The sequence below is a fragment of the Petaurus breviceps genome, unplaced genomic scaffold (genome assembly GCF_028583685.1).
Source record: "Petaurus breviceps papuanus isolate PSGF00001 unplaced genomic scaffold, PetGlider_PUasm1.0 90604, whole genome shotgun sequence".
NCBI classification, from domain to species: domain Eukaryota; kingdom Metazoa; phylum Chordata; class Mammalia; order Diprotodontia; family Petauridae; genus Petaurus; species Petaurus breviceps.
In genome coordinates, this window is record NW_027187285.1 from 4510199 (window position 1) to 4523295 (window position 13097).

The 13097-nt window shown below is 35.9% G+C and overlaps 1 non-coding gene across 1 annotated transcript; it reads right to left on the reverse strand.

Moving 5' to 3' along the window:
- Nucleotides 1-6686: 6686 nt before the first annotated feature.
- Nucleotides 6687-6789, reverse strand: LOC138142861 (U6 spliceosomal RNA). Its single transcript, XR_011163550.1, has one exon. It is a non-coding gene; the product is annotated as a U6 spliceosomal RNA (small nuclear RNA).
- Between the last annotated feature and the right edge of the window lie 6308 nt (nt 6790-13097).

A 13097-nucleotide genomic window follows, 5' to 3' on the forward strand; every position in this document is an offset into this window, starting at 1 on the left:
CATGTTGGGTGATGGGGTAATCAGAATGCATGCTATCTTGGGTGGGGGGAGATGCAGAGAAAATTTGAAACTCAAAATCTTGTGGAAGTGAATGTTGAAAACTAAAAATAAATTAACTAATAAAATATTTTTATGCTAATAAAACAAAATCCTACCTTCTACAAAAAAATGGACAAACAATAACATCCTTAGACCAGTTGCAAAGCAGTACAGAGATACAATGCAAATGGAATGAATGAAAATATTGACAAGCAAGAAATCTGGATTCCAGTACCAAGTCAGACATTAATTTCCTATGTGAAATTGGGCAAGTCATCTCCCCTTCCTGGGATTCAGTTTCCCTATCTCAAAAATGAATGAATTGGATTTTAAAAAAGATTAATAATCCCTTCTTACTCTGACATTCAAATACTTCTATGACTCAGGTACTACAAAGGTTCAATGCTAGTCTTGACTTAACCTACTAAATTTTCCTTTTCCCTCCTTCCCTCCCCAATTCAAAACAAAGCTGTTAGTTCCATCACAACAGGTAAATGTTTCTCCTATGATTGTTTTAAATATAGACTATTTTTCATCCAAATTCTACTATTTTTCTCTTTTCAAAGCAGCACATGCAAGTGAACCTTGAATTTTTGCTAAACTGATCAAATCCCCATCTAGTTAGATTATCCAGTAAAAGCAATGAATGTTCCAAAGACAAGAAAAATAAATAAAAATCAAGGAACAGATGACAAAATTATACAAATGTTCTAATTTAAAAATTGTTTTAAAATGCATAAGATTTCAAAATCACCAAAATACAGAGCAAGTGGAAAATAGAATAGAAGAAAGGATGGAATGAGAAAGAGAAAGGATGAGAAAATGAGACAAGCTATTATCCTTCTGGATTCCAAACTACAAGACAGAAAAAGTGACTGAAAGAAGCAGAATGATTCTGAAACCTCCTGTGGCATAAAAATCTGTTGGTGAGGAGTATTACTAGCTTGGAGCTAGAAAAAAAATTATTTTTGAAGTGCATGTTTAGAGAGAGGTTTTTTTTTATGCAATGAAAATGGAAAGAAGGTGGGGAGGGGAGCCCTTCTTGCATTAGCAGCTGCTTCTGTCTCCAGGCACTGTGCGATGATACCTCATCCCATCCATTCAGCAACCCATTATCGCTACCCTCCTTCCCATTATTTTCCTTCAACCTTATCAGACACAAGCATCGCCTCAGATGCTGTGACTGGAGTCTTGTAATTGTCCCTGGTTAGAGCTCAATAGCACCTTGAACCATCAGAGCAATCTCTGCTTTTAAGAAAAGGTCTCCGCAAGGAGATGCCGATGAGAGAATTTGCCCGTGGCTATGTGGGATCTTTAATAGCTAACTCTCCTCTTTCTAGCCCTCTGTCTAGTGCTTGCAGAGAGATGGGAAGTTTCTTTATTTATCACCAGTCTCTTTAGAGTGCCTGTTAGGCAATGCTCACATTATTTATTACAAGGTGTGCGGTGCTGTTGGAAAAAAATATATATTATTTCTTCTAATGGGTCTATTGCAGATAGAGAGACTTGGGAGATCAAGGTGGGGAAGGAGGAAGAAGAAAAAAATGAAGAGGGTGGACCAAAGGGATGGAGTTGTTGATGCTACTTGAAGAGAAAAATAGAATAGTTTTCTTATTTGCCTATGTGTGGTTGTCCAGGGAAAAATGTTATTTGTAACCCCAATACATATAAATACATATAGAGTATGGAATCCATAAATAAAGTTTAAGAGTTTGGGAGGAAAAGTACAAAAGAAATGTTCTTGATTGATCTTCAAGTACAGATTTAACTTAAATTTGATGACTATGTACATATATAAAGCTTGGAAAAGATTTTTAATAATTAATGTCTATACTAACTGCCAGCAATGACAAAGTTGTAATCAGTGGTAAATTTAATGAGCCATCAAATTTAGAGCGGGGCCGGCCCTAGAGGAGGGCAACTGGGGCTGTGTTCCAGGAACACCTGTCCTCTTGCTTCAGAGAAACAACTGAGCTTAGCTCCTTGTTAGCCACGACAGTTGGTAAAATAGGGTGTCGACTCTATGTGAAATTTCCTTGACCTACCTCTTGTGTCACCTTTCTAGGTAGTGGTCTTCTGGTATAGTCATCTTTTTTCCACCACCTCAGATGAATTGACCTAGGTTTCCAAATTGCTAGTATCAGCTCTAACTTAGAGATATGGTCAGGAAGTATCAGCAAATGAAACCAAGTCTAATAAAGTATATGTGGAATGATTAATAATGATAATCATAGCTGACATTTACATAACACCTACTATGTACCAAGCACTGTGCCAAACACTTTACATATATACGATTTTTTCAAGTTAAAAGCAATGTTTTTCTCTACCTCATTATGAAACAGCTATCCTAAACCAATGGTATCCCTGGAAAAATATCTTTAAACTTGAAAAATGTATTAGATATGACTGTAAATTATGGAGACCATTTTCCTCATTTTTTTTTCTATAAGTTGAACACGATTCAAAACTTGAGACTCTAAAAATACTTTAATCAGGGGCAACACCATGGAAGTAAATATATAGCTTTTCAGAGTGATTGAAGGGCAGAAACCATTTATATATAAGATCTGCAGTATGACTGTTACTTCATACAGCCCTACCCTTAGAGTCAGGATGATCTGAGTTCAGAAGCTGACTCATATTTTTACTAGTAGTGTGACTTCTGGACCAAGCCATAAAATGATGATGAAATAGCACTAGTTTCATAGGGCTCATATAAGTCAAATGAGAGTAATGTGCACTCTAAAACCTTAAAATATTGCATACTTGTCAGCTATCATTGGCATAAGATAATAAATTTGTTAAAGTGTTGGCATATTTTTGCAAAAAAAGAGATAGTCTCATTCTTTTCTATTGAAATGAAGAAGAGTGAAACTGTAACAATGACAGTTCACATACACAGGAGTGGTTTGAGAGTAGTCTAGAAAAAAACATGGAGAGATGGAGAATGCCTAGTTGGTGCCCATCTATCCCTGTCAAAAGGACTAGCATACTATTTAGTAGACATGGCTTCCTGGTTACAAGAAAAATGTACCCCCATTGGAGAAGGAATAGCTCATCAGGTTCCATTTTAACTTGGACAGGCCAGCTAAGAAAATGTTTACAGAGGGAACTCTAAGAGCTCAGGATTGCTTCACATCTTAGTTTTGCTTGTGCTAATTTCTGAACTGTTAAACCTGATCTCCTCCTTCCTAATCCCCCAGGACTCTGAATTCTGTTTCTCTTTTTGGATTTACAGTACTCTTTATTGTAAAAACTGACATTTACACTGTCCTTTAAGACTTAGAAAGCATTTCCTTCAGAACCATCCTGTGAGGTACAAGTGTTATTTTTTCCCTGCTTTACAAATGAGGAAACCATGAGATTAAATGAGATAGGTAGAAAATGTACAGTAGAAAAACTAATACAAAAATACCAGTCAGCCAATCTCAGATCTAAGCAAAAAATAAATCTGAGTGGATTGGACACATTCAAAGGTAGTTTGGGCTTTGTTTGTTTGTTTTTTTTAATAATGACAGTCAATTGATCTGGCATGTTCAGGATCAGAGGACCTGAGCTCATATCCTGGTTTTGCTGCTTTCTACCTGATTGACCTTGGGCATGCCACTTAACTACTCTACATTTCTGTTTTTAACTCTATTAAATGAGAGAGTGACAAGATAATCTCTAAGGTTTCTTCCAGCTTTTGAACAGTAAAATCTATGACATCCTCAGAATCACATAGTTAGTAAATCTCAGAAGGTTGTACAATGGACTTTCTCATGCCCCAGAAAGCTCTTCTACCTGGAAGCTCAATCAGGACCTAATATTCACACATTGGAAGTACCCTCCACCCCTGTGGCCTCTGATTGGATGGTTACTCCCAGAACTTCCATTTAAGGGGCACCCCAGACCATTGATGTTTCATTCCTCTCCAGATTACCTTCTAGATTTTCTCTCCTATGCCCTAATGCCATACTGCTCCCTTCTACCTCCATCACCCACCCACCTCCAATCCCTCTTTCAGTTTCCCCTTAAGTGTTGTCTTTCCCAATTAGAATGTAAGCTTCTTAAAGGCAAGGCCTATCTTTCAGCTTATATTTGTATTCCTGTGGCTCAGTGTAGTGCTTGACACATAATAAGAACTTAATAAATTGACTGATTGGCTCAAGTCAAGCACTGGACTCACCCATAATGTGTTCCATAACAGAAACAAAGGCGTTGATAAATAGTTCCTATAAATGCTATTATAAAATTGTTTTGTTGATACTTTTTGGTTTCTTAAAAAACAACCAGTTATCAATAATGTCACCCTCACTATTGGACCCTCCCTTACCAAAAAACAAAACAGTTAAGCAAAACAATTTGACACAGTGATTGGAACTGACAAAGCAATATTTTATACATGTTGTTTTCTACTTCAAACAGAGATGAAGGGAATATTCTCCAAAATCAGGGGTCTGGCATCAAGATAGGTTATTAATAAATGTACCATATTAAAAATAATTAAGCCAAAGGATATGAATGGTATTTTTTGGAATAATTGTGCCAATGAACAATTTTACTCCACAGTATATCAGTGTACATGTTTGTTTTATCCCAAACCATCCAACATGCATTATTTCTACCTCTTTATAATTTTGTCAGTTTTATGGGTGTTTTAATTTGCATGTCACTTATTATTGAAGATTTAGAATATTTTTAATATAGCTATTAATAGCTACTTAGATCCTTACTGGGATAGGTTCTTAATTTTACATATTCATGCTGATTCCCTATTGGTTTTGGATATTGGATTTAAAGCAAATATTTTTCCCAATCCATAGAAACCTCTACATTTTATAAAATGAAAATGCTTCATTTTGTCTTTGGCAATCTCTTTAATTTTTGCCTCATTAAGAATTCTCCAATAATCATAGTTTTGCAAGAGTGAAAAAAATTTCTCAGTTTATTTCCTTTCTAGATATAACTGCATTGGGTCTGGGCATAAAGTTTTCTAAAATACACACACATACACACATACCGTGTTTCCCCGATAATAAGACACTGTCTTATTATTTTTTTCGGACAGAAAAACACCAGAGGGCTTATTTTCAGGGCAGGGCTTATTTTAATGAACATTGACAGCAATTTTAATAAACAGGTAAATGTGAACCAAAAAATGTACCTTTATTCAATAATGAATTCAATAAAGAACAGGATGCCGCGCTCACTGCTGCAGCTCTGATTGGATGCAGCTCGGAGCGCGGCGTGCGTTTCACCCGGGGGGGGGGGGGGACAGTGCATACAGAGGGTACTGTAATGTAGCGTGTAGCGCAGGGGATCACCTTCACTACAGTAGCAATCTCAATAGGGCTTATTTTCAGGGGAGGGCTTATTTTAGAGGAATCTTGCCCAGTAATGGGGAGGGCTTATTTTCGGGATAGGTCTTATTATCGGGGAAACACGGCATATCTATATTTATATTTCTAGATACAGATATAGACATAGATACAGATATAATCAAAATTGCCTAGTTTAACTTCTGTAATCCTTTCTAACCCTTGTTTGGTTATGAATTCTTCCCTTATTCATGTATCTTAAAAGAATTATTATTCCTGCGGTACCTAGGTGGTGAAGTGAATAAAGAATTGTCCCTGGAGTCAGGAGGACCTGAGTTCAAATTCGGCTTCAGACACTTAACACTTACTAGCTGTGTGACCCTAACAAGTTACTTAGCCCCAATTACCCTGCCTGCCCTCTCCAAAAAGCAAAAAAAAAAAAAAAAAAAAAAGAGAGAGAACAACTATTCCTTATTCTTCTAATTTTAAAATCATGTGACCTTTTCTATCTAAATCACATATCCATTTGGAGCTAATCTTTGTGTGAAGTGTGAGATGGTCTAAATATAATTTCTGCCAAACTTCTGACTAGGTTTTCCAGTAGTTTTTGCTAAATAGTAGTACTTTATTCCCATACCTGAAGTATTGAAGTTTGTTGAACATGGAACTGATTACAAGGTTCATTTTCTTCTGCATGTAGTATACCTAATCATTACAATGATCCATCTATATATTTCTTAGCTAGCACTAAATCATTGTGATGATTATTGCTATGTAATATAATTCGAGCTCTGGTAATACTGGACCCCATTCCTTCCCAATTTTTTCATTATTTTCCTTTAGATTTGTGACCTTTTGCTCCTTCGGATGATTTTTATTTAGAGGTGAAGTGGGAATAAAAAATATTCAGGAATGGAGGATAGCTAATGAAAAAGCATAGAAATGAGAGGAATGTCTTTTATGAACAACAGCAGTAGGACAGTGTAACTGTCATGGAGAAAAGTAAAGTATGAGAAGACTGAAAAGGTAGTAAGTTGTGAAAACTTTTAAATGTTATAGAGGACTTTATAGTTGATCCTGGAGATAATAGGAAGCCATTGGGGTATATTAAGTAGAGGGTGGCATGATCAAAGCCATGTTTTAGGAAAATTATTTTGACAACTGAGTAGAGAATTAGACAGGAGTGAGAAGAGACTTGAGATAAATAGACCAATGTTAAGCTTTTTGCCTTAGTCTAAGCAAGAGGGCATGAGTGTCTCTACTAGGGTAGTAGATGTATGAGTAAAGAGAAATGAACAAAAATCTGCCGTTTCACCCTTCTATCTTCTACCTCCTCTGGCTGCAGAAAATACAGAATATTTCATGAATTTATGTGTCATCTTTTCACAGGAGACCTACTAATCTTCTGTCTCACCAATTTTAGTTTGTGTGCTGCCAAAGTAAGCATTCTTCATGATATTTTAAAGATCATTGATAGTAGTTTAGCCATAATATCTGTTAATTCTTTTAATATCACTGGATGTGCTGTTAGGAGCTGCCTTATTAAATCTATTTGGGGTTTTCATTCCCTATTATCCATTTGTATTATGTCCATAACAAGTCAAAAATCATTCTTGTTTGCAGAGAAACAGAAGCAAAATATGAGTTGTTATAGTAGTTCTCTGATCTTATCACCATCTATTATCTTACGATCACGAATTTAAGGTTGGATTGGAGCTCAGTCCCAAGTCTTATCAAGTTCAAAGTCTTCCTTTCTCAGAGGCAGATACCGAGACCCAGAAGAAGATGAGTCTTGTTCAAAGTCAATCAGGCAGGAAAGAGCAGTCACATTTGAAGTTAGGTCTTCATGTTCTTTCTACCACACTCTGTTGCCTCCTGAAATTCTAGAGATGGCACATAATCATCCACCCCAAACAGCAGTCCCATTTCCCTTTTCCCAATATTTTATTTTAAAGAAAAACAACCCCTTTTTCCTGCCTTAGAATTCCTTACCAGTTTCAGATTATTACAATGCTACTCTTCTTTCAGATCATGCTACTCTTTTGCCTTCGTCTTCCATTAACTTCCTTCTTCTGTATGTGTCCTTAGAGTCCAAGTTGGTCAGTGAGTTTCATGTCTATACACGATAATCTATTTAGATAGGTCTCCCTTTCCTCATTGTTGGAAGGTTTTTATTTTGTGCCTTCTGTATTACGTTCTTCAGAGCATCCCTAAATCCTGAACTGGCTTACCTCTGAGGTTTGAGGCCATAAAGCCTATTTATTCTTTTCCAGAACACTTTGAAATCTGCTCTCCTCAAAGCTAGGGTACATGTCAGAATTTTTTTTCTAACTTTTGATTCCTTTCTATTTATTCCACATTCTAAGGCAGATTGATCACTTGCCCTCAAGATTCCTATCAATTCCACTTCAGCATCCATTTTATAAGTTCCAGAAAAGCACTTCCCCCTCATTATTTCCTCTACCTTTTGAAGGATGAAATTGTTATCAAGGTAAGCCAAGAATTTGGTACCTACTTTGCCTTTGACAGACATTGAGTTCTACCACATGTCCAGACAATAGAAGGATTCCATCATTCTTATATTAATATGCTCCCATGTCAGAATTTTTGTCTCTGTGTAGAACTTTTTATCAGCTTTCTTCTATCTAGGTAGTTTTGTAGTTTTTATACCTCCAGGGTAATATCACTTCACCTTTTCCTTGTATTCATCCTCACCCAAGTGCTTTCCATCATGCTTCCCCTTCCGGTTCCTAGATTTCCCAACATTAGCCTATCTTCTTAATATACAATACTTCTCTTGCCAGTCTTTCATCTATTTTGTTCCTGTTGAATTAGTTATATTCTCTCAGAACACTAAAGTTCAGAATGAACTGAAATTGGTCATGAGTGCTAAGGGCAACAAAAATGAACTTTTTAGATCAAAGACTGGTCATTACCTCTGTGGGTGTATGGGGAAATTATAATAAATGATAGAAAGAAGGCAGAATTCTGATTTTGTTTTCCTTTATACAAAATAATTCTCTGATGATTGGAGATGTACAAAATAAAAATTATGAGAAAAATTGAAACTGGAGTTAATAAACAAAATAATAAATGAGCACATAGATAACCTAAAGTAGCTCATTACTGGGGGACAGGGATGAAGACTACATTTCAGGACAAATACATTTGCTGAAATTTTCTTTGTGATTTTTGTAAAATCATGAAGGATGAGAGAGGTGCTTTAGGACTCTAGATAAATGTCTTTTTTTTTTAAAAAGAGGGTTATAAACTAGTACACTTGACTTTGATCTAAACACAAATTCTAAAACATGTTGTTAAAGGAGTTGTTTGTAAGCAATTAGGTAGGGAATTGATGATCACTAAGAACCAGCATTGGTTCATCATGAGCAACTCTTTCCAGAATAACCTCCTGTCCTCTCCCCACCCCTTTCCTTTTGAACAGAGTTATTAAAATGGTAGACCAAGGAAATACTATAGATGTATTATACCTGGATTTCAGCGCATTATCTGACAAAGGCATAAATCCTGTGGACAAAATGTAAAAAAAAAAGTAAGCAATTCACAATTAGGTGGATTCAGACATGGTTGAATAGTCAAAAACAAAAAGAACAATAATTATTGGATTAAGGACAGCCTTCAGGAAATATCATAATGCTTGATACTCAGTCATGTTCCATTATTTTAGATAAGATCATTTAGTCTAAGTCCCCTTCTTTATAGAGGGGAAAATTGAGATCCAAAGATGTTGAGCAGGAGATCATGCATCAAATAAGGGATTGTGCTAGGTGATCATTAAAGTTCCTTCCATTTCAAGGTTTCTTTGATTCTATTATTTTCCCTGAGTTCTTAAAGTAAATTGGAAAGAGACCTAGAACTAAATTCCCTTGCCTACAGATTCTAAATTGAAGGCAATTTTCTTTCACATTACACTATTTTTACAATCCACAAAAATCAGCCAGTAGTCATGCAACCCATGTCAAGGAGCAGCTGAATCCTAAAGAAAGACAGAAAGCAAGATCTTAAGGAGCATTTTCAATTTTTAATACTTTAAATGCCAAATCTAATTCCCAGCCTATCCTTGCTTTTTCAGGGGGAGGGAGAGGGGACTTTGGGTTCTCCTTTCTATTGTGGATAACTTCACAGAACATAAAGAAATATGAGGAAAGCTGACCAACACTGTGAAGATTCACTTTTTTTTTTTTTTAGAATATAATGAGACAGGTTGAGAAGTATTTTGCTTAACCTGTCTAGCTAGTTTAGCTATAAATTGTGTGGTTTGTAAATGCTCTCAAATTAATCTGCTCATGGGTTGTTTTTTTTTTTTTTTTTTTTTATTTTTTTTTTTCCTCTGAAGGCAGGAGGCAACACAGAGATCAACAGTGTTCCTTTAGAACCCAAGGCTGCCCTCAAGAATTTCCAGGATCACTTTCTCTGTAGCTTTGACTCCATTTTATCCTTTTATAGCCTGAAGGCAGCTGCCAAGAATCTAAGTGATATAGCCTAACAATCACTTCTGCCCTTCTGACTCCAGATGCTAAAGGTACAATTTAATCCATGTTTATTGAGTAAGATAGTGGGAGATACAAAAAAGAATTCCATTGATTCATTTAGATTTCCACTCAGAACAAAATAATTTGAAACCTTAATGGAAAATTTGCCAACAAAAATAAACAAATGAATAAACAGAAAATAAACTATTTTGTTTATATGAATGAAGTAGGAGTAAGGGATGAAGGTTCAAGTCAGAATTTTATGGTAAGGAAACAGAATCAAAATACTTGACAAACTTGAAATATGTTGAACAGAGTCACTGGTAAGAATATAGTTTAAAAAATGATCAGTACAAGTAAGAAAGCCAAGTGGACCCAAGCAATCTGGTATAGTGGAACCTTTGGTTCTGGAATCAGAGAATCTTGAAGCTAGCTTCAACTCCCACATTTGATACTTAACTTTGTAGTTGATTTGGGTAACTAATTTAACTTCTTCGAACTCAGTTTCTTCATCTGTGAAATAAAGAGCTTGGATTAAATGACCTCTGAGATCTCTTACAGCTCCAGAACTATGATTATAAAGTTTTCAGAGTTCTCTCAGGACTCTCTTTGTAGGAAAGCTGACCAATAAAGACATTAATGGTGCCAAATCATAGCAAGATAGTAATTTTATTAAGAGGCTGTGAGCTATCTTAGTATTAACTCATTAAGCATGTTTAGGCTTATGGACTTTACCACTGGCTTTAGTTATATTTGACGAGCCTTTATTGATCTCTAGAGACAAATACATAAAGGACACACAGAGGAAGTTACCTTTCTCCTAAGAGTTCACATCAGTGTTTCTACTTGTTCATGTCAGAACTTCAAACTGCTTGACCCCCTTGGAGACTGGAATTTTGCCCAGTTCCTGAAATACTTTTTCACCCCCTTCATTAAACTTCTTAACTTCTCTGCCTTCTGATATCTGATTTATCCTTTGAGACTTAATGAACTTTTTGTGCATCTGTATTTTTGTATCAACAGATAAATTTATAAAGTGCTGCAAATGAGGATGAAAGTTATCACTAAGGTTTGAATTCTTCATATTCATTAATTTTTATGATGCAGTAGTATTTCATTACATTAATGTGTCACAATTTATTTTGGGGTTCCCCAATCAATGGATACTTACTTTGTTTTCTTTGCTACTACAACAAAAAAGGCTGAATATTTAGGTGTTTGTGGAATCTTTCTATCTTTAACTGACTCAGGATCTATGGCTAGCAATGAGAAACCTGAGTCTATGTGCATTTTGATTATTTTAAGGGATAATTTCAAGTTGCTTTCTAGAAGAACTTAACTGATTCACATTTCTCCAACAATGTACTAATGTGTCAGTCCTTCCACAGCTCCTGCAACATTGATTATTTCCCTCTTTTGTCATCTTTGCCAATTTTCTGGATGTGCAATGTAACCACAGAGCTTTTTTGATATGCATTTTTCTTAGTATTAGTAATCTGGAGTAATCTTTCATATAGGTATTAGTGGTTTGTCTTTCTTTAGGGGTCTGTTTGTTTATATTCTTTGACTACTTGACCATCAGGGAATGACTCATACCAAAAATCTTTTATCAAGCAACAAGGTGGGGTAGTGGATAGAGAACTGAACTTATACTCAGGAAGACCTGAGTTTGAATCCTGGCTTATGAGTTGTATGACACTGAACAAGTCACCTAACCTTTTTTAGTACTTATTTCCTCATTTGTAAAATAGGAATAGCACCTATTTAATGCATGAGTTATTTCTAGATATGTTTAACCAAAAGAGTCATCCCTTATAGAATGTATAATTTAGTTCTAATGTAAATGTTCTACCTTTGGACAATGAAATCTTGATCCATTTATGGTGACAGTTGCAACAACAAAATCTAAAATGATTGGAAAACTCCAACCTTCAGGGTTAGAGATGTGGATAAAAATTAACAATATATTTTTAAAATTATTGTTTACCTAAACTTAGAAACACTTGCCTTGGTGGGAGTGGGGGAGAAGGGGAGAGGAATTGGTGAGAATATTTTTTAAGGAAAAAAAATGATCATTTCCTGTCCTAGAAAGTGAGGAGTGATGCACCTCATTTGACTGCTTGGAGTTTTCTTTTATGTAGTCACATCTCCATCTGCTGGAAATTTAGGATTTTTACCCCTAAAGGCTTTTGATGACAGGTACCATGGCATTGAGAAAATGCAACTTCCAGTATAAATGGCAAGGAAAATGTCTTTTTTTTTTTTTTTTTGGTAAAGAAAACTCTTTCTCTAGTACCAAGAACAGAGCTCTGGACATGGTATATATTTAGCAAATGTCACACTAAGCAACTACATTCATTCAGTAAATTTCATAAATCATCATGGAAATTAGTATGTGCCCACAGGTACTTGTCCAAGGACATTGCTCTGTGCTCAATGGATACACAACCAATGACAGTGACTTGAGAAATCAAGTATGAAAGAGTAAAAATTATCCAACAAAAACTGAAAAAGACTTGGGAGCAGCCTTATTTCAAAAAGTAGGTCAGTGGATCTATGCTATTTTACATGGTTCACTTAATTAACTAGGGTAGGGAGAGGGATTAGACCTGGAATTTTATTGGTATAGCAAACCCCAAGATGAGAGAGCTACCTCTACATGGCAGACTGGCACTTTCTATGCACCTTACAATGTTAGTGTTGCCTGGGGCATTAAGAAGTTAAACAACTTACCCAGGGTCACACAGCCACTATGTCTGAAAGGAAAGCCTTTAATCCAGGTATCTCTGACTCTGAAACCTGCTCCTTATCCCCTACACCATACTGACACAACTAAACAGCTGAGCATACCTAATTTTGACTCACTAAAGATTTGCAATTTTCTCTTTAGAATTTCCTCAGAGGAAAAGCCAGAAGCTTTGCTAGTGATGTGTCCTCCTAGAGAAAGGGGCGGATAGTATTCCACCTTGCCAGCTGTTGTGGGTTTAATTGAAAAGCATCCACTGGTCCCCAGTCAAAGAGAAGGGAAGAGGCAGAGACAGATCTATTGCAGATAGAGAAAAAATCCAGTAGCATTTGAACCAAAATGAGTCTCTTAAATATTTGATTTTCTTTGCAGTCCCTGGACGTGATTTTATTTGGAATTGGGCTGAAAGGAGACAGCTTGTAAGTAACTGGAGAAAGTGTTTACTCAGTGAATTAGTTCAGGTTTCATTGTACAGAGGATTAGAGCCTCAGCAGTGACTGAATCTCCATTTCAAGT